General features: G+C 48.7%; 1 protein-coding gene and 1 pseudogene across 5 annotated transcripts in view; both read left to right on the top strand.

Moving 5' to 3' along the window:
• The window catches only part of CRACDL (CRACD like), a 130315-nt gene that overhangs the window by 4452 nt on the left and 105806 nt on the right, over nucleotides 1-20057 (top strand). Inside the window, exon 2 of one of the 5 annotated variants that reach the window (XM_032352018.1) lies at nucleotides 718-946. The exons of the other annotated variants lie outside the window; for them this stretch is intronic. The gene's annotated coding sequence lies outside the window, so the exon portion shown is untranslated. The remainder of the gene's footprint in view (nucleotides 1-717; nucleotides 947-20057) is intronic. 5 annotated transcript variants of the gene reach the window in all.
• Nucleotides 1-20057, top strand: part of LOC116596363 — a 67235-nt pseudogene that overhangs the window by 5129 nt on the left and 42049 nt on the right.

Below are 20057 nucleotides of genomic sequence, written 5' to 3'. Positions count from 1 at the left end.
AGCCTTTAGGAAGCCTAAACCTATAAAGCTAAGCTCTGGGTTTTGTTCAAGTTCGGTGGAAGGTGAAGTAATCAGGAAAGGCTTCTTGGAGGAGGTGACCTTAAGTAACATTAAGACTTAGCCACACATGGGGACCCTGGGTGTCTCAGTCATTAAGTGGCTGCCTTGGACTCAGGTCATGATCCTGGAGTCCCTAGATTAAGCTCTGCATCAGGCTCCCTGCTCAACAGGGTGTCTCTTTCTCCCTCTGCCCTTCACCCCGCTCATGCTGTCTTTCTCTCTCTTTCCGTGTCAAATTGATAAATAAAATCTTAAAAAAAAAAAAAAAGATTTAGCTACATGGATATGAGATTAAAGAGAACTTTCCATGAGAAGTTCTTGAGTACCTAGAGACAGAAAGGCTTTCCACCCCTGGGATCCACTTGTGGCTTGACCCTTTCTGGGATCATGCTTATCCCTTTTGTTGTCTAGGTACCTGTAAACACTGGCATAGTTACTGTCATTTGTAGGTAAGACAAGAGGAAAGGGTAGCATTCAAAGTTCCTTGTGTTTTCTCTACACAGTGGAAATCAGAGGAGTTTCCAACTAACCCTGTTTTCTTAGATAGATATTTATATGTAGAAAATACTTTTAAACTTTTAGGTCAGGTCAGTGGTCCTTGAGACCCATTTGTAATTCTGAGGAATTACCTGAGAATTCTTTGTATTGCTTTAACAGGCTATCACCTAGAATTCTGAGCTCAGCAGATCACGAACCAGAAGATACCATAGGAATTTAGTGGCTAATTGACACGAGACAGGTGTCAATTAGCCACCCTCCTCAGCCCCTGACTCCATGCAGACCTTTGCACTGTTCCTGTGCACATTCCTGGGAGGAAGCACTTTCATGTATTTTCCTTCTGATTAAGGTATCTGTGAAAAGAAATTACCAAAGCTCCTTTTGAAAGGTGAGGAGTAGAAAGTTATTTATTTTCTCAAGCCTCTTCCTGGCCCTGGTGAGTGAGGCCCATTTGTAAACATATGAAGTTTGAGAACTTCCAGAATACTTGGCCTCACCTCTGAGGTCCATACACCAGTCTTTCTGGTTTCTGCCCACCCCACCACCCCATAAATTTTCAGGTCTGTGGGAGGCAATAGAAGCTTTAACTGTGGTGTGCAAGTTTCCCAAGAAACTGCTCTCAGAACAGCCGTCCTGAATGTGGGATATGAAAATGTCAGAGGAGTTTTGCTTTCTTAAAGCACATGGTCCAGACAAGGGTCACAGTCAGGGCTCTGGTCTCAACTATGCCATGCAGAGTCCCTGCAACCTCGGGCATCCCAAGAATGGGGTGGGGGGTGATACACACACATACACACACACACAAGCATCACTTGAGGTACTGTATCAGCAGAAGAAATGTTTCGTAAATTATTCATGACTCTTATTCTTCCATTATCTTTTTTTAAGAAGGTGCAAGGACACTTATTGTATTTCCCAGTTAGAACCCCCTAATAAGTACCCTAAAGCAATAAAGGGTCCTTCTGCATCCAAGACCTGATGGCATTGAAGGAAGATGGGCAAATCTGCCGAGTGCGTCTGAGCAGAGCTGGTGGTAGATGGCACGTGGGAAGCATGCAGTGAGGAGGAAGGGGAAAGGGACGCGGAAGGTAGCACAGGTAGGAGAGGGTGCGAGCTGGTGGAGCCTCAGCGCTGGAGTCCTGGGGTACTCCATGTTCACATGTTCCATCCCTCTCTGCAGCCTTAGCTTGCCCTGCTCATGTGTGGTTAAAGTAGCAGAGTTCAGGTACTAGCAGCAGGTTGACAAACGGGAGGTGCCCTGGGCCAATTGTCTGTCTGTGTCTCTCTCTTTCTCTCTCTCTCTCTCTCACACACACACACACACATGCTTGTTCTAGTGGCAAGACATAGGGACGAATCTGCCCTGCCACATCTGTGGCTCCCCAGTGAGCCTGATGAACTGCCATGGGTGAGAGGATCCGAATGGGCATCACTGATGGGTAACCAAATCGCAACCAATATTAGGTTTCTCATATATTTAGTCTCATGCATATGAATATATCATGAATATTTACTACCTTTATACCATTGAGTGTATCATGAATGTTTACTGTCTAGTTGCCTTGGGTATATTTAGTGCCTCATGAATATTAGGTATCTCTTGTCTTTCCACACCTTTCTATTTTGTTCAATACACATGTGCTCCCCTTACTGAGTTTCATCTGTACTAAACATACCTTACAAGTCATCCATCCCCTCTGCTGTCTTTTTTTTAGAATTGAATATTCTCAAATAATATCTATTACATTAACTTAGTCTCTTAAAATCAGGTTCCAGGTTGAATATATCTTTGTGAAGCCACTATCCCATCAAGACAGATGAGTCCAAAGTGCATGGGGACCTCTGGGACCAGGTGTAGGTCTGTATAGGCTCAGACAGCTTGCTCATACCCACTTCAGATTTGTAGACTGACGCTGAACTGCACGTTCAGGGCTGCTTTCTGGCCTTGGCTCCTCGGGAGATAAGTGCCCATGGGCCAGCGCCCACCTGTGAGGCTGTACATGCTGCTCTGAACCTTGGGCAGGTTAGCTCTTTTTGGTTGGTTGCAGCTGTGTGCAGCAGGCACAACATCTGCACCCAACAGGTGCAGGGACGGGGCCTTGGGCATGGGGCCCCTGCGGTCCCAGGGCCTAGGCTCAGAGCTGGGTATCTTGACTTCTCCTTACTCTTCTGCTGCTGGTGGTATGGGTCATGCCATGAGCTGCTCGGAAGCTCCGTCCCCTCTCTGCACCTGCTGTTCCCACCTGGTTTTAGTACCCCACTCCTCGTCCCAACGTGTGTTCCATCATCTTGCTTTAATACCTTAATTACTCATCTTTCTTTCTTCCTCTCCCCAAGAAGTGGCAGCAAGAATGTTTCTGTGGGTCCTTTTCTGTGTGGAGGGTTTAGGACTTGGAAGCCACGAGTGCCATCTCCACTAATGACAGCTAGGAGGAGGATGGGGTTTGTTGGCGGGTCAGACCCATGCACTTGACGTCAGAATCACTCGGTCAGGCCGCTTCACCTGGTGATTCACTTTGCGAACTGGGGTTGCTTCCACAGTGATCTGAAGCGGTCACAAATGTTTGGATGGTTGCTGGGTGTCAGCTGCATGCTCCACTGGAAACAGACCTCTAAATCACTGTGTAGTAGCATCTCCAGTATGCTGTCTGGGTCAGACAGGTGCTTGAAGTACGAACACAGAACATTTTGCAGATTTGAGTCTCTGTTTTCTGAGGCTTGGCCCATACCATCTTGTTTCCCTCATGGCTTCGTGAGCAAAGATGATTCTTTCAGTTGAGGTGTTCAGGTAAGCGAGGCTTCCCCAGCACCACGTTTAGAACCGAAATCACTGGGTATGTTTCGTGGGTCCTGAGGCATTCAGGGGCATCTCTTGGTGGTGAAGGAACAACTGCACACAGGACTCAGCCAGGTCAGCAAGCAGGGAAGGCCTAGAAGGCAGCAAACTTGGCGTGGAGCAGGCCTGCCAGCCGTCTGGAGTGCCGACCAGACTTGTGATTTGGCTCGTCACAGTCAGGCTGCTCTTTGGCTGCTCCCTCAAGTGGCACGAGGCCAGGAGCTACCCGACACGCGTCTCCACCACCCAGTGAACCCCAGGGGTGGAACATGAGGGGGCGTCTTGATAGGTTTGAGCGCGTATCCCTCCAAACTTCTGTCTGTGCTATGCTGAGTGTGTGTGTGTGTGTGTGTGTGTGTGCCCAAAAGTATATCTTTGATACAAAGAAGTAATGTCTGTATTGTTTTGTGCCGCTTTTTCAGAATTAGTAGTATGTGTTGAGTCTCTTTCTCACATCGTTAGATGTTTTTCCTTCACATCATCTGTGAGGGTAGCCCCAGCTTACTTATCCAAGTCCTCTGTTGGATGGATGTTTACTTGGGTTATTTTCAACCCTTTTTTCTCTTAGTAACAGCAGGACAATGAACATCCTTGTCCACGCTCTTTAGCACATTTGTCTGGTTGGGTCCTTCCAAGTACTAGCTCATACGTAGATTTCCTGTGTATGTACCTATCTCCTCCTTTGATATGTCCTGCCTGGAATGATCTTTCTTCACACACTAAAGGTTTATTTATTTATTTATTTTTGGTCATCTTGGTCAACAGTGGTTTTAGCATCTGTGTTATTCTTGGTCAATAGTGGTTTTAGCATCTGTGTTATTCAGGACTTGCTCTAGTTAGTTTAGGCAGAAGAAGATTTAATGCAGGAAATTCAGGGCTGACAGAATTGTTAGAGGCTTGGATCTTGGCCAGACCAGCAAGAGTGACCCCCAAACCCCCTCCCAAACCAGACCTGTTCCACAGAGGTCCCTCCTTCTACTCCGTGGATATCCATGAAGTGGGGGAAGAGGCTCTGGGACTTCCACCACTCACCCCCACCGCAATTCTCCCATGGGAAAACCTGATGCCTCTATGTTAGCAGAGATGCACAGTAAACTACTCCATGTGGGGGGCCTGGCAGGCAGGGAGGCTAGGAAGTGTGGTCCTTGGTTTTCTAGCCTCCAGCAGGCTATATTAGAAGTCGGATGGTGTCCATGGCATCTCAGCCTTTATTTGTTTTTCTAATGTTGAGCTTTTAATATTGTATTTGATGCAGGCAGAGGTGAGAGATTCATAGACTGTAGCCACAGGCACAGTGGGCCTGGCCCCTGTCTCACAGAATCCATCATTCTTCTCTCACAGAAGGCCCAGAATCTTTGACGGATAAGGTTTTCATTTCAGTCCCTGCTGACATGAGCCCCAGCGTCCTTCCTGCTCTTTCTCAGAAACCAGATTAGAAGCTTCCCCAGCCTGAGCTTTGTTCAAAATAGGGGGTAAAACAGCATGAAGTCACATACAAATAGTTCCTGCGCACTTGCCTGGTCCATAGACCACATAGTTCAGAATCGGATCCCCAGAGACCTGCCTCAGTAGGAGGGGCATGGGCTGTCTGGTTGTTTTCTTTCGGCACTGGAGACTCTTCACTCTCTCCACTCCTTTCCTGGCGGTGTCACGTTCATGCTCAACAGCCCTCAGTTTTTAGGCATGGGGAGGAAACACGAGTTAACATGCTGCTAAGTTAAGAGCCAGGTTGGTAGGTTTGTTTTTTCATGAGCCATAACTGATTAACAGCCAGTTGTTGAACTATATTTCTTTGCCTCTTCAAACAGGCTTTTTTGCATAATCACTATGAATTCAGGTGTTTGTAGGGTGCCAGGGCCCCCCTCTTGAGTGGATTTCTGTATTTTCAGTTGTTCAAGAAAAGCATTACTAAGGCATGGTTCCAGGAAAGACTGTGTCTTTAGCGACTCCGAGCCCCTTGGTGGGCCTGGGTGTTCTGGTGGCTGATGGTGCACACCTTTCTGGCCCTAAATGGGCCCTCTCCCACTTATAGTCAGAGAGGGACTATTTAAAGTAAAGCTGGTGGCCCCTGACTTGAAGCCTCGCAGTGGATGCTGGGCTTGAGGAGAGAAGAGCCCACCCTCCAACTCAAGGTGTGGTGTGACAGCCCTTGGGACTGCCCCCGGGGAGGGCCTAGTGGATCAGTTGTTAGAAACCCATCAAAGAAATCCATATCTTTTGAAAAGGGGAAAGTAATAGCCACTGCATATATCCCAAGTGATCCACCTTGGATTTCTACAGCACCTTCCTTCTAGGAACTAAAAATAGGACTTAACTTATATTTAATCCTGTTTCTTTAATTTTGGGGGGTTGTACCCTGACTGTATATTATGAAGTAAACCAGAATAATAATTTTACCAGCAACAGATATTTCTCTGTCAGTTCCTCCAACTATATAAAATGAGATTCTGAGGGGTGGGGCGGGCATGTAAACACTGGATGATCCAGGCTGCCTGTTGCATAATCCCACACACTCCTCCACTCCGCCACCGATCTTATAAAGTAGTAAAGTGTGAGTATGGGCGTATAAGAAGAGTCCCTTTCCAGCCCAGAGTCAGTGATGTCAGAGCCAGTCACTAGATTTACTACCTGTTGAAGGCCAGTGTTTCACCTTCTCTCACGGAAGACTTACAGTCACCCTGTGCCTCTTATAAATAAGGAAGCTAGAGCCCAGAGAAGTGAAGTACCTTGGCCAAGGTCCCTCAGCTAGTGAGTGAAAGAGTTGTGAACTCAGCTTCACCACCCACCCCATTTCTCTGAGAAGATGATTTCCCCTTGAAAACCACCCAGGCACTCACCCCTCCGCTTGCACAAGTGCTATGTGGTTGTTGGCTCTTTTGCTGTTAGCTCAAGCTCACACCAGTTAGCAAACACACCCAGGTGCTGTCATGGTTGCTTCACCACTTTCTATTCTTATCCCCATTTTACAGAGGAGCAAACTGAGGCACACACAGGTTATAGGATTTACCTAAATCACCAGTACACAGTGGAGCAGGGATTTGAATCCAGTGTCTTTTCTCTCTTTTTAAACCTGTCTTGAACGGTTAACTTGGCAATGGCAGAGAATTATCTTTATAACCACCGCCCCACAGGGTTTTACTTATTGAGTGAACACTCTTGTCAAATTATTCCCTTGGGTGTGCACAGTGCCTGGGGCATGAGAGGGGCTCCTTATTCCCTGGGCAACTTCCTGCTGAGCCACCTCCCTGACTTACCACCCACTACTGGAGTCTACATGGAGACCCTTCTTCCCTCCCACCTCTCCTGGCCAGCCTGCAGCAGCTTTTGCAGGAAAGGAGAGGAGAGGAAGGTCACAGGTAGAGGTGGCAGGTGGAAGGGGACGGCTGGGGCCTGGGCTGACCACACCCTGGCAGGTCCCTGGCTGTTTGGGTCACCTTGAGCACAGCCTTGGGCTCCTTTTCCTCCTGTGCACACTGGGAGATTGAGATACACGCTTCCCAGGGGTGTTGGGAGAAGTGAGAGCAATAGTTTATATGGAAATGGCAGATACACTGTAACCAGTGGACAAGAGTGAGTTAGAAATGACATTTTCTAATAATTAAGCCCTTTTTATTTCTAGTTAGAGTAAGGCCTTGTGACTGGGGGCTCTGGGCACAAAGGCTGACTCTCCCATTCTCCAGCCGTGTGGTCTCTCAGTGCCTCTGTTCCCCCCCTGGGACTGGGGATGGGACTAGTACCCACCTCAGAGGGTAGTTGTGTGGACTGGCTGGAGTGCTAGTGTTGGTAATGTGCCTGGCCCATAGTGAGCACATACTTAGCCCCTTGCCACCTGAAGGAGTAAAAGCTAAATGGCTGCCACTGAGGTGGTCAAAGGCCAGAGAAATACAGAAAAAAGTTAAACTTCCTTACAACTTACGGCCCATTGATAAGTCCTCGAAGTAGGTGGAGTGACTCCAGGAATTCAACTGCCTTGATGTTAATACCCTGCTTGTGCCCCTCTCGCTGTGTCTCTGTCAAATAAATGAATAAAATCTTAAAAAAAAAAAAAACTTCATTAGAGGCAAAAGGCAACCTTAGCTTGACGTTAGCCTGACCTCCAGGATCCTGTAAGTCTCCTTTAACATATGAGTATCCCTTTGGAAACTTCCCTTTATCTCATCCTCCCCACTCCCAAGATGTATGTTGGCAATCATCCTCCAGGCATATGGCCCATGATACACTTCTGAAGGGTCTCATGACAAAGGGTTTACTGGACAGTAATAAATGACTTTTTCCTAACAACAGCTAACCCTCAAGGTTGCTTCCAAATTCCTTAGAGACTCAATGCTATCCCTAACCCCCTCCCAACTTGTAAGTATATACAATCCCAGTAAGGCTCTTTCTGTCCACGAATCCTAACCCCATGCTTTAATAAAACCATTGTTTTTTGCACTGAAGATGTCTTAAGAATTCTCTTTCTGAACCCCAACATTTCACAACATTACCATCTGTGAGAATAAAAACTGAAGAGGCACAGTGAGGGAGACTGGGTTGGAGCCACCATTGGCTAAGCATGTACGGTACTGTAGGCACTATTAGGCACTTAAGGAATCTATTACCCCACTAATTCTGGAAATAACATTGAAAAGCAGAAATGATTATCTCTGTCTTAAGGTGAGGAAACTAAAGCTCAGGGAGGTGAAAGTGATAACCCCATCCCGCTCCGAGGAGACCTAGGGGACTGGGTCCCAAGTCTTTCTGGCTCCAGGGGGCCATCCTATGGGAACTGTTCACCGTGTACCAGCATGATTAGCTGTAGGAGCAAACACTTCCCAAACATCATCTGTTCATGTTTCTCCCCCATTCCCAAATAAACACTTCTGTTGTGACATCGTGCTGATATTCTACCAGATCGTTTTTCTTCTGGTGGACATAGAGTCTTTTGTACAAAGTTATGGTTTAAGCTCCTTACAGCCAGCCATACTGGAATTCCCATCTGACCTCACAGCAGTGAGCAAGGTCCAGAATGGCCTACCATGGTGTTTGGTTTTGTAAAGGCTGTAGCTTCTTCCCTAAAGCCAGAGTGCCTGTTTTTTCTGAGAATGAGGGTCCCTTTGTAACATCGAACAATTTGGGAAGACTTTCAAATGACAGTAACTATATTTTTGTGAGCCATCAATGAGGGAAATATATGTAAACAAAAACACACAATTTTGAAGCTCATCTTGATAACTTTGCATTTTATTAATCACATCTACATGTACTGAAGAAAAATGACCTGTATATGTATGTGATATAATATCGATGCCTTTTCCAGATAAAGCTTGTAGAACAGGGAGTCACATGTAAAGAACTAAGGATATATGTTTGGAAATTGCATATCTGTAGCCATTTAAAAAAAAAAAGTGGTTGTACCCTTTTGCAGTTTACTTTTTCCTGGTGGGTACTTTGCTTGCAATTTCAGTATGTTCCACCTGGGGGTACCTGGGATTAGGATGCTTCCGCAGGCTTCACAGCAGTGATGGGACCAAGTGTAGTTTTCTCTTCCCTAATGTCTTCTTTTTAGGACAAAAATACTTTAGTTGCAAAAAAGTATATAAATTAAGAGAATATTGTCTAGAAGAAGTAACCAAACTTGAAGACAAATTTAAAAGATGTAGCAGACTGAATAACACCAAATTTCCAGTGATTATTTTTTTCTAATAGTTTTCTAATAGAGCTTAGTTTTTTCTAATTCCATATTTACTTTTTTCTTAGCTCACAAGCATTAAAAACAATCCAAACCATTGGCCCCTGCACTCCTTCCAAAGGGTTTAAGGTGTCACAGCCCAGTATAGCTTTCATATTAAAATTACACAGATTGTCTTAGCCACTTGGGGACCATGAGGCACCTCAGAGCCCTGTCTTTCTCCTGGACCCCAGCAGAAGGCTCTGGGACTCTTGTCGCCATGTTTTTCCCCTAGTAACCCAGTCTCGAAGGGTTCCTTGGCCTCCTCTTCACCTGTGAGAGAGAGCTGGGTGTTGAGCTAGTTTGAATATGAAATACACAGCCACAAGAAACTCAGTTCATCTGGTTAAAGTTCAGTCTAATTTATTCAGTGTTCTTTCAGTACACACTTATCAGGGCCCCTGTGAGCTCTCAGCCTGTACAGTAGCTCTGGACATATCCATGTAAGTGCAGCAGAGGTGTCAGATGAGGAGAGTGGATTCCCCTGGGGCAGGGTCTGGGGGTCTGGGTGGTCGAGACCCCAGCCAGGCTTGAGCGGGGTCTGCCACAGGGAGTTTCGAGGGAACGCTGCTGGGCTCATGGTCAGATGGGGCTGACTGGCCCACTAGATATGGAAGGTGTGATGCTGAGGGTCTGTAATAGTTGCAGGGGACCACAGAAAGGTTTTAATTTCTTTTAAATCAGAAGGGAAACATGAACTTTAGGTTTGACAAGTTACATAATTGTCTTTATGCTGAGGCAATTGTAACATGTACTTCCTAATTGCTCTTTAATAGAGGAGAGGACCTATATAGGCAAAGGTGCCAGGAGCCCAGAGAAGTCATACTGTGGCCCTGGGTGGCAGAGTGACTGTCCTGGGCAACAAGTATGACAGAGGGACCTCCTGATTCAGGGAACTGCCTGAGCAGAGTCACACAAGCGGGGATGACCAGGGTAGGGTAGGGACCACTCAGTGGCCTGAGTCAGCAATGCATGAGTGCGGACTGGGGCTGGAGGAAAGCAAGGACCCTGGCTCCACCTTGGCCACAACCTGTTCATCAAAGGCAAACAGCCCTTGGGTTTGCATCCAGGTGCTTGGGTACCTTGGGCTCGGATGTCCCTGGGAGGGACATTCTGGGGAATTTTAGGACTTTCAGAATATTAGCTAAACCCAGAAAGGTTGGCTTTCTCAAATGTGGGGTACTTTTTTTAGTCTTAGTCCCAACCTTGTCCCTTGGAGGTGAGACACACGCCTTGGAACATGTTTCCTCATCTATAAGTTGGGGCAGTAACCTATATAGGTTTGCTGAGGAAATGAGCTGATTCATCCCAAATGCCTTCTTAGCCGGGTGCCTCGCCTCTGGGCATTGTCAAATGTTGGATTCCTTCTCCTTCACTCGTCAGCTTTGCCTCGTTCGGGGCAGGCCAACAAGGTGGAGGTGGGCCGTGCCTCCCTGGGCTGTGCCTTGGCCAGGTACCAGCACCACTTGCAGCTGCCCCAGCCTCCCCTACCAGGCTGACTCAGGAGGTCTGGGTGGGACCATAGTTTGTGTTTAACAAGCTTTACAGGTGAATCTTCTGTGTGGCCGGGGTTGAGGCCTTTGGCCTTCACCGGAGCATATCTGGGCCATGGCTTGGCAGATTTGACTTCCAAGACAGAGGCTCTCACCTTCTTGAGGGAGGGAGGAGCCCCAGACCTTCTGGGGAGAGTCCAGGAGGGCAAGACTGAGCTGGCCTGCATCCCATTCACTCTGGGAAGGCACAGGAGCTCCTTTGTCCTCAGCCCCATGGGCCTCCCTGTCTTCCTGGAATACTCCTTCCTTTTGGCTTAAGGAATGAGCAGGGACGAGCACCTTCTGCACACCCACGTTTCCAGTTTCCCCCATCTAGTTTGTCAACACACGTTTGCTGCAGCCATGTGCATGGCACTGTGATTTGAGGCAGGGGAGCTTAGACGTGGGTCAGGCCTTCGTGGCATCACCTGATAGAACGGAGATGTGTGAACACCCCTTATCATAAAGGAGACGGAAATGGGGGCTCCTCCACAAGATGCCCACCTCGTGGGGCTTAATGAGTTCGATTACAGAGGCAGCACTGTGGATCTGGAGGCGTGAATGACACTTCCACAGTCAGGGAAGCACGGGGGGACGAGGGGTGTGACGTGTGGAACGAACCAAGTCTGATGAGACAGGACATGGATGGTGTGGAGGGATGAGGTGGGCTGAAGAGTTTACAGAAGTAGGCTTCAGGTGAACAGGGAAGGAGGGCTCCTTGTAGGGGTCATGGCCCTGGGGGTCAGGGTGATCCCTCAGTAAGGGCTTGGAACCAGCCATGCTTGGCCTGGGGGACGTTGCGGAGACAGCGCCTCCATGTGGAAATGTGTGCGCGGGGAAACTGTTTCTCTCCTGACAGAATCAAAGATGGCAGACATAGGGAGGGCATGTCCTAGGAACTGTGTAGAAGCTGTATGCAGAACACAGTCAGTTAGTGCTGGAGACACAAAAGGGGCATTGTGTAAACAAAAATGTTCAGTGTGCTTCTGGAAGGGAGGGATCAATACTTTACATATTTAAGTTGTTCCCAAATTATGGATTTAACGCAGCTCCCAGCCAGGATCTGGGAGGATGACCCACCAGATAGTAAAACATAAGTTTGTCATACTTTAAACGTTTTGATATTGAGATATTAATAGAAAACATGTCTGTGGAACAGACTAGAAAGTCCGGAAAATAGAAGTTAACAGATACAGTTGATATTTAACCACGTGGGGAAACCATCAGTTCCCTCAGTCATCAAACCTCAAAATATATTCCCCTAATATATTAAATTTATAAATGAAATTATTAAATTCACTTTAAGCATATGAGAAATTATCGGATGAGAAACATCTTTCGATATATGATGCCAGAGGCAGAAGCCACAATGCCACAATTGTTTTGTTTATTCATCAGAGGAAATAAAAATTTCAGTATGCCAAGAGAAGAAACCCAAAAACAAAGTCAAAAGTCAGTTGATAAACTAAGAAAAAACTCCTGTGATGTGTATGACACATACTCTTTTATGGAAACAAATCTAATAATTGATACGAAGAAGTCTTATTACAAATGAACTTACTGGTAGGAAAGTGGGTAAAGGATATGGATTTGTTGGTGTTTTTTTTTATAAAGATTTATGTATTTGAGAGAGACAGCGAGAGCGTGTGTGCACACAGGAGTGAGGGGGATGGGCAGAAGAAGAGGGAGAGAAGCAGATTCCCCACTGAGCGGGGCTCCATTCCAGGACCTTGAAATCATGACCTGAACTGAAATCAAGAGTCACACGCTCCCTGTGGCAGCAAATGTGAGGAAGGTCAGTCTTACAGTAGTAAAATAGATGCATGTGAAAATTAGGTACTAATTTTTGCTATCAAATTAGCAAGTTTTTGGTGTATATTGTTTTTGTGAATAATGGTGCTCCGCACAAGGGGACACGTGTGGCAAGGACTCCCCTGTGCCTTTAGAAAGGGACGGTAAGAGCTCTCTGCCAAGTAGCTTTGGCAGAATGTCCCAAAACCCTTAAAAGAATTCATCCCTTTATCCTGGTGATTCTGCTTTTAGGAATTTTTCCCCAGGAGACAATGAACTCTGCAGTCAAAAAGTTTCTGTGCAAGGATGCTCCTCACGATGTTATTTATAAAGATGAAAATTTGGAAGCAACTTAAGCATCCAGTAATGGGAAATGAGTCATTCTCATGCCAGAGTGTGGTCGAGCCCTTGAGAGCATTACTTAGGATGCTTGGTGAAGGGAGCTTCATGGTCTAAGGCTAAATGGAGGCTAGAGCTGGTGGCTAGGATGGTGGCTAGAGCTGGAAGGGAAATGAAGGGAGAGAAGGACCAGAGGGAAAGAGCTGGGGGCCAGAGTGAGAATGGGAGAGATGCTGGGTGAATAGGCTGGTCATCACATTTCCAAGACTCCCTTTGGCAAATTTTGATGGATTGGGTACTGGGTACATGGCACTGTCATTTCAGCTTGATCTGGTGCACAAGAGGGTTTGGGTGGACTGAACCAAAGGAAGGGGTGTGGACATTCCCAGAAGCTCAGGCAGGCTGTCACTCAGGGTCAGGGACCTGTGCCCTGCTGTGTGTCCACCCAGCCCCTCTGGACAGGCTCGCTGCGGAGGCTCTACCCCTCGCCTTGCTGCTCTTCGCTTCCTGGGAGCTGCTTATTCCCACCTCCTCTTCTTAGCATGCCTGAGGGATTGGTGCTTAAAACCCAAACAAAAAACATTCAGGAGGGACCATTTTAAAATTAAAAAAATAATAATAATAATTCGGAACATAAAACTTTCTAAAAAAAAGAGATTGCCTTCTACATAAAAACAAATTCAGATATTATTTATGTCTGCGTATAGAGAAAATACTGGAAGGAAAACATTATCACAGTGTTGTTTCCAGTCAGCTCTGATAGAATTATGGGAGATATAATATTTTTCTGTATTTTCTCTTACAATCAGGATGGATGAGTTTTTTTTTAAAAAACAGCTTTATTGGGAATAATTGACACATAGCCTGCAGTTTAATCTGATAAGTTTTGACACAAGTACATATCCATGAAACTGACACACACTGTCAAGATAATGAACATATCCATCATGGCTTTCATAATCTCCTCCCAACAAGGTGACCACCGACCCTCTATGTCACTGTTATTCAGTATATATTCCCTAAAATTTTATGTCAGTGCCATCTTGCAGTATGGAATCTCTTCGTCTGGCTTCTTTGAGCCTCTTATTTTGTAGTTCATCCATGGAGATGTAGGTTTCAGTGATTTAGTCCTTCTTATTGCCAAGTAGTGTTCCATTGTGTACATGCTGCGGGTTTCTTATGGCCCTGTGAATTGCTTTTATAATTAGGAATATCTCCATTATTCTAAGTGTACCCTGAGATTAGACAGTGTTGTTGGGGTTCCTACTGTCCATCCCCCTCTAGAAGTTTGGGGCAGTTTTCCAAGCTTGACACAGTGGCTTTAAAAGGCAGCAATCTGGAAAGCCCAGAAGGACCAGGTGCTATCATTTGCCAAACAAAGGCTTAGCCAAGCCTTTGAACACTTGTGCTGTATACGGTCGGAGTTTCAGTTTTGGTTCTATGAGATGAAGTGCTGGTTAGCAGAGATTTTCAAGACCTGCCTTTGTGCTTCTCCTCAGTTCGAGAGTCAGAGAAAGCTGTATTGAAGGAACTTGACCTCTTGTCACAAACTGGCATTGAGTGTGTAACTTTGACCTCTCACATGGACCTGACTGTGCCTGCCCGGCGATGACCAGCCTGCCTGCGCGGCTTCCTCAGCTGACCACTCTCCCCACTGTGCCCCAGCATCCCCCTCTTCACCTGCCCAGTGCAGCCCCTACCCGTCTCCCTGCAGCTCCTGTCCTTCCCTTGGACAAAACTGACCGCCCTCCTCCCTCCGCTCTCCGGTGATTTTCACAAGGTCTCCCCACCTCCTGGTTTAGCACAAACCTACGCAGCTCCTGCAGGACTCCAGACTCCTGAGGTCTCAGAAGAGTCATGTTCTCAGGCCTCACTTGTCCTTGTGGGCACAGGGACAGGCATTAGGATGCTCTTGCCCCTATTTGTGGTTGCTCTCATCACTGGGGGTACCAGAAGGTGTCTCTAGTGTGCTCAGAAGCCAGTGCACTGTGACATTCTGCTCTGGCCTCCTCTAGATAATCCTAGGCCCAAAGGAAGGACTTAGCTACCCCTGTTTCCTTGCAGAAAGGAGACAGTGAGGGGCAACCCCTCTCCCACACTCTGGATACCTCCTTGTCCCCGGGCCCCAGTCTCCTAAGGTCTGTTATGTGATGTCCTTTTCTTTCTTTATCACTCTGAGTAGGGGTTAGACCCAGTCCCTGTGCCAGACCAGGAAATGGACACTCCCAGCCTGCTGCCTTCCCTCCCTCCATTATATCTCTACCCCGAGGGCCCCATGCCAACTCCTACACCAAAACCTCCCATACTGGAAGAGACCCAAGTCTGACAAGGGGGCTGATACCCAGGTGCCTGGGTCTCCTGCTCTGGGGTGCACCCCTTTGCCCATTGTGCACCTGCTGACGACCAGACATTGTCTCAAGGGGCTGGAGCCCCGCTCTAGGAACAGCATGGGGATGCTGAGAGTCACATCAGCCTTCCTTCTCTCTCAGGGGTCTTAGTTCCAGGATGAGATTGTCAAAAACAGAAGCAGGAGGATGGGTGGCTGGCTTTCCCTGGATGGGTGCTGGCTGATGGGCACCTGCACCCAAGGCCACCCCTGCCTCCTTGCACAGGGCCCTCCTATTTGGAGACAACAGGAGCCTGTTGGTGGTGAGGGCCCCGGTCTCCTGCCAGTGAACAGTCACCCTTGTGAGCTAGGCCCTTCTCCCCAGAAGGTGGAGGAGGGGGCGGGAGCAGGGCTGCTTTCTCCCCAGCCCAGACTCCTGGTTTTTGCGGGGGGCGGGGGTTGTTTGTTTGTTTGTTTTTAAGTCTCCTTCAAAGAGGATGAAAACAAACAGTAGGTTTGCCTGGACAATGTCCAGCTCGTGTAATCTCAGAGCCACCGTGGGCGGCAGTGACAGGAGCCAGCCTCTGTAACCCAAGCCTGGAGCAGCGCGGGGGCAGTTTTTCAGGGAAGCTCCGCCGGGCTCCCGTGGGTACGCATGTTGCTGTAGCCCACACCAAGCAGGGATGCCACCTGCCTGCCTGCCCACGCAGGAGCTCGGTGGGGCAGGATGTTCAGGGAGCCTGTGGGGGAGCACGCCAGCCCGGCGGGCTGGGGGCCACCCTCAGCATCAGGGTGGGCAGGACCCTGCTTTTCTCAGGGGGCCCTCTCTTGTGTCTGAAGCTGCCCGCGTGCACTTTCTCTGCATGTTCATAGCATTAGCATTCACGCACGTGGGTGCCACAGCCTGTGTTAGAGAGAGGCACCTTCCCCCTGGAAACCCGGCTCCGTGGCACTTCCTGCCTAGGGTGGAGGGGCAGAGGCCACCTTGAGTAAATTTCCATGCTGCTTGGAGCTGGCTGAGTTGCCATGTGGTGCTGGAGGAGGCAGGAGGAGGTGACCGAGTAGCAGGTTCCATAGAGGAGTTCCAGGAACATGGTTACCCAGGCTCTGGCCTGTGCTTGACTTTGAATCCTGGTTTCTGACCGCAAGTGGAGCATGTGTGCCATCCTGCCCGCCCCACTCTGGCTGGTGGGTCCTGGGGAATGACAGAATGATAATAAAAGTCTGCAGAGATCATTTCTAAGCCTAGTAACAGGTCACTTGTTTTTGCCCTTCTTGTTGATGAGGCTGGGGCTTGGAGGTATGAAGTAATGTTCCCCAGGTTGTACTGGTTCTTGATGGTGGTTTGACTGCCAGCCTGTCTGGCTCTAAACTGTGTATTGTCCCCATCATGTCTTACTGGGTCACTGCAGGATCACTGGCCATGGGCCAGAAGCTTTGCCAGGGGCTTCTCCATAGCTTATTTAATCCTCAGAGCAGCCCTGAAAGGTAGGTTTTGTTCTGATTGTTTATTCGGATCATTGTGAGGCTCAGAGCATGTGAACTGCTTGCCTGCTGTAGGCATTGGGGGGAGGGGGTCTCTGTACTTCTGAAGTCCACACCTTCCCTCACACCTTTGATGCCCAGACCTGCATTCTGCTGGAAGGGACGTCTTTACAAAGGGGCTTGGTGTCTGGCCGTGTAACTACTTCTGACACCAACCCCTCCCCTCATTGCCCAAAGGTTGCAACCTTTATACTCCTTGCTCTCCAGACATCAGTCCTGTGCCCTTGCTGCCCACAAGCTGCCCACTGGGTCCACCCAGAGGCCTGGCCACAGATCACTCTTTCTGCTCCCTCACCTCCTGGGCAGGAGTGACTGTTCCCTGTGGCTTCCCCTGTCACATTATAGGTCCCTCCATTATAAGCAGACTGTAGGAAATGACTGTTTCCTCCACAGACTGAGATTTCTTGAGGGTAGAGACTGTGCCTTGGGTTCTGGAAACACAAGGAAGAATAATGCGTAATCGGTGTTCAGCAAATTTTTTTTTTAAGATTTTATTTATTTATTTGACAGAGATCACAAGTAGGCAGAGAGGCTGGCAGAGAGAGGGGGGAAGCAGGCTCTCCGCCGAGCAGAGAGCCTGATGCGGGACTTGATCCCAGGATCCTGGGATCCTGACCTGAGCCAAAGGCAGAGGCTCCAACCCACTGAGCCACCCAGGCACCCCAGGAAATGGTTTTTGAATTAGGTAGAATTGAGTTGCTCAGTGTAAATATTCTCCTTCTTTTCTGATCTCATGCTTTTTATATTTGAGAGCTTTAATAGGGTGAGAATTTTCCATGTGTCAGAATGGGTCCTGGTGGTAAGAGTAGCATAGGTTTAATTTTTAATTTTAGATTTTAACTCCATGCTATGTGTACTATGAGTCTATGGCTATGAATATATGAATCTCAAGATATTCATGGAGTTTAAAATTTGGGCTCGTCTCCTACCAGTGTGATGGGGTCGTGGTGGCTAGAGTCTCAGATCTGCCTCTGGTTCCACTGCCAGGCCTAAAGACACTGGGCCTGGGCTGATGGGGTGCCTGGTGGGTCCCTTGCAGCCTTTCTCCTGGCCCTAGCTTCTGGGAGCCTCAGAAATGAGTCAGAACATGTGCAGCGTGGGCTTGTGCGGGTGGCAGGGAGCCCAGAATTAGCTCAGCTGTGTTTTAGCAGGGTTGCAGCAGGGAGGAGGTGGCTGTGCCAGGCATGGAGGGGGGTGCCCAGAAGCAGCAGTCCTGAGTGGCATGGGGGTCTGCTCTCAGGAGCCAACCCTGGCCCCAGGGCATTGGGGGAGGGCCTGCTCTGTGCCTGGCACACACCCAGTTATAGATGAGCAGGGGTTCCGAGAAGCAGGCCTGTGCCAGCACAGCTGGCGTAGCCTCAGCACACCTGAGACAGATGTGGGCGCCAGGAGGGCACAGTCAGGTCACTCCCTAGGAGTGAGTGGCAGACAGGTATGGGCACCACTGTGCTCCCTGCTCTTCTTCTGGTGGCTCCGTGCCTTTACCTGCCCACTGCACACTGAGCCAGGCAGAGCCCAGCTGCCCCTGAGCTGACCCCACCCCTAGGCAGCACGCCCTGCTCCTCTGCCTCGCGTTCTCTCTTTGTAAGCTGCCTTTCTATTCCCAGGGAGGGATTGGTTAGCATGGGTATTTTAACAGATTGCAAAATGCTTTGTTTTCCCTTGCCCCTTTCCTGCTCTCTCCAACCTCTGGCATTGGTGTGTTGCCCAGGACGCCCGCCGTTGTCACTGGAGACAACAGGGCAGCAGTACTGCCGCTGCTGCTGCTCGTTGGTGCAAAACAAAGGGGCAGGCTTTATGCTTCCCAGGAGCGGGGAGGGGCCTGGCACTTGTGGTGCTACCGAAAGAATCAGCTAGGTGGAATGGTGGGATATTAAATCACATGTGTGTCAGCATTGTTCTAGAAAAAACATTTGCAGAGATTCCAGCATGCGGCCTTGGGTACCCGAGGTTGCTGCTGTGGCTTCCCCGCTGCCACATGAAATGCTCACAATCTGAGTGGTTGGTGTGCTGGGGGTTACTGTGGGTGGAATCGCGTGAGTAGAACAATTTGGGGAAGAAAACAAAGCATCCGAAGGTTTTCAGGGTGGCCCAGCTTTGAAGCGCAACAACTGACTTCCGCCTTACAGCTGGGCCTGCACGTGATCACCTGCATTTGTGCCTCAGAGGCCACCACGGGCTGGCTCTGCGCACAGTGAGCCCGCCACTGGTGTCCTGTCCCACAAAGGAGCAGCGCTCCCATTTCGCAGGTGCCTTCCCTTCTTGCCCTAGCACTGCCACTGCAGTGTTGATCTGGCCGGCCTTGTCAGCTCTGAACACAGGATTTCAGAAGGGATGTGTTGGGCCACACCTAGACCTAGCACGGGGAGGGAGTAGTCCCCTACTGGGACACTTGGAGACCGGGGACCACGCTTTAGCCAGCTTTGTTCCGTTAGTGCCTGATCCAGTGCTCTTCACACAACCTTACATTGTACCTACGGGCTCCCTCTGCTGGTACCTGGGGCCAGTCCCTGGGGACATTTGTGTTAAGGGTCCCACAAGTCTGAAGAAACTTTCCTGTTGTTAGAGCCATCTGGTTTTTTCAAGGCACACCGCGTACTCAGCTGTCTTGTTTGAGCCCCACATCAACTGTGAGGTGGGCAGGGCTGGAAGTAACATTCCCCTTTAAAGGACAAGGTAGGGCCAGGTAGTAGATAGGGTGTGGGCCTTTTGGTAGGGCCTGAGGGCCAGATGGTAGAAAGGATGTGCCTGTGTTGGGGGCAGAATGACAGGCGCAGAGGTTCCCTGGCCCCTCACTTCAGCACCTTGCCCAGGGGCCTGCTGCTCACCTGCTGCCTGGCATTATCCCATCAGTCTGTCCCTCCAGGCTGCACCCAGAACTCTGGGTGTCATGACCCCACTGGTAAGCCTCAAACTGGGGCAGCTTGGAACAAGAATAGATCCAGAGATTGGACAATTTCTGTATTTTCCAAGTATGAGCACCGAAGCCAACAAGAGTAAAGTAATTTGCAGTAGGTTGAATGTTGGAAAGAATTCTCTGGGGAGAAATTAAAAAAGAAAATCCCAGTTGGGTTTCTAATTCTTTGCCAGTGACATTGGTATGATCCTTGTGTAATAGCTCTCAACACTGAGACACCTCAGGCCTAGCAGTATACTCCACTTCCTGACAGTCCCCTGGGTTTGAGGACAACTTCTCAACCTTTCTCGAAAAAGAGAAGGTTTCTTAGGTTCTGGTTCTCGTGCCAAGCTCATTGACACCTGAGTCCCGAGCTGCCCCTTTCACCCAAAGGGAGTTTTATACAGACTTGAGCTAACTAGTTGGTCTGTATCACCATATTGAACCCCCTGTGAAGCCCAAGAGAAGGTGCAGTTCCTAGCTCCACTTTGTAGAAAAGGAAACATGCCCTTGCCAGGGTCACCCAT

The sequence above is a fragment of the Mustela erminea genome, chromosome 7 (assembly GCF_009829155.1).
Source record: "Mustela erminea isolate mMusErm1 chromosome 7, mMusErm1.Pri, whole genome shotgun sequence".
In the NCBI taxonomy this organism is placed as follows: domain Eukaryota; kingdom Metazoa; phylum Chordata; class Mammalia; order Carnivora; family Mustelidae; genus Mustela; species Mustela erminea.
The sequence above is the reverse complement of the archived record's forward strand: the minus strand, read 5'-3'. Positions and strand labels throughout refer to the sequence as shown.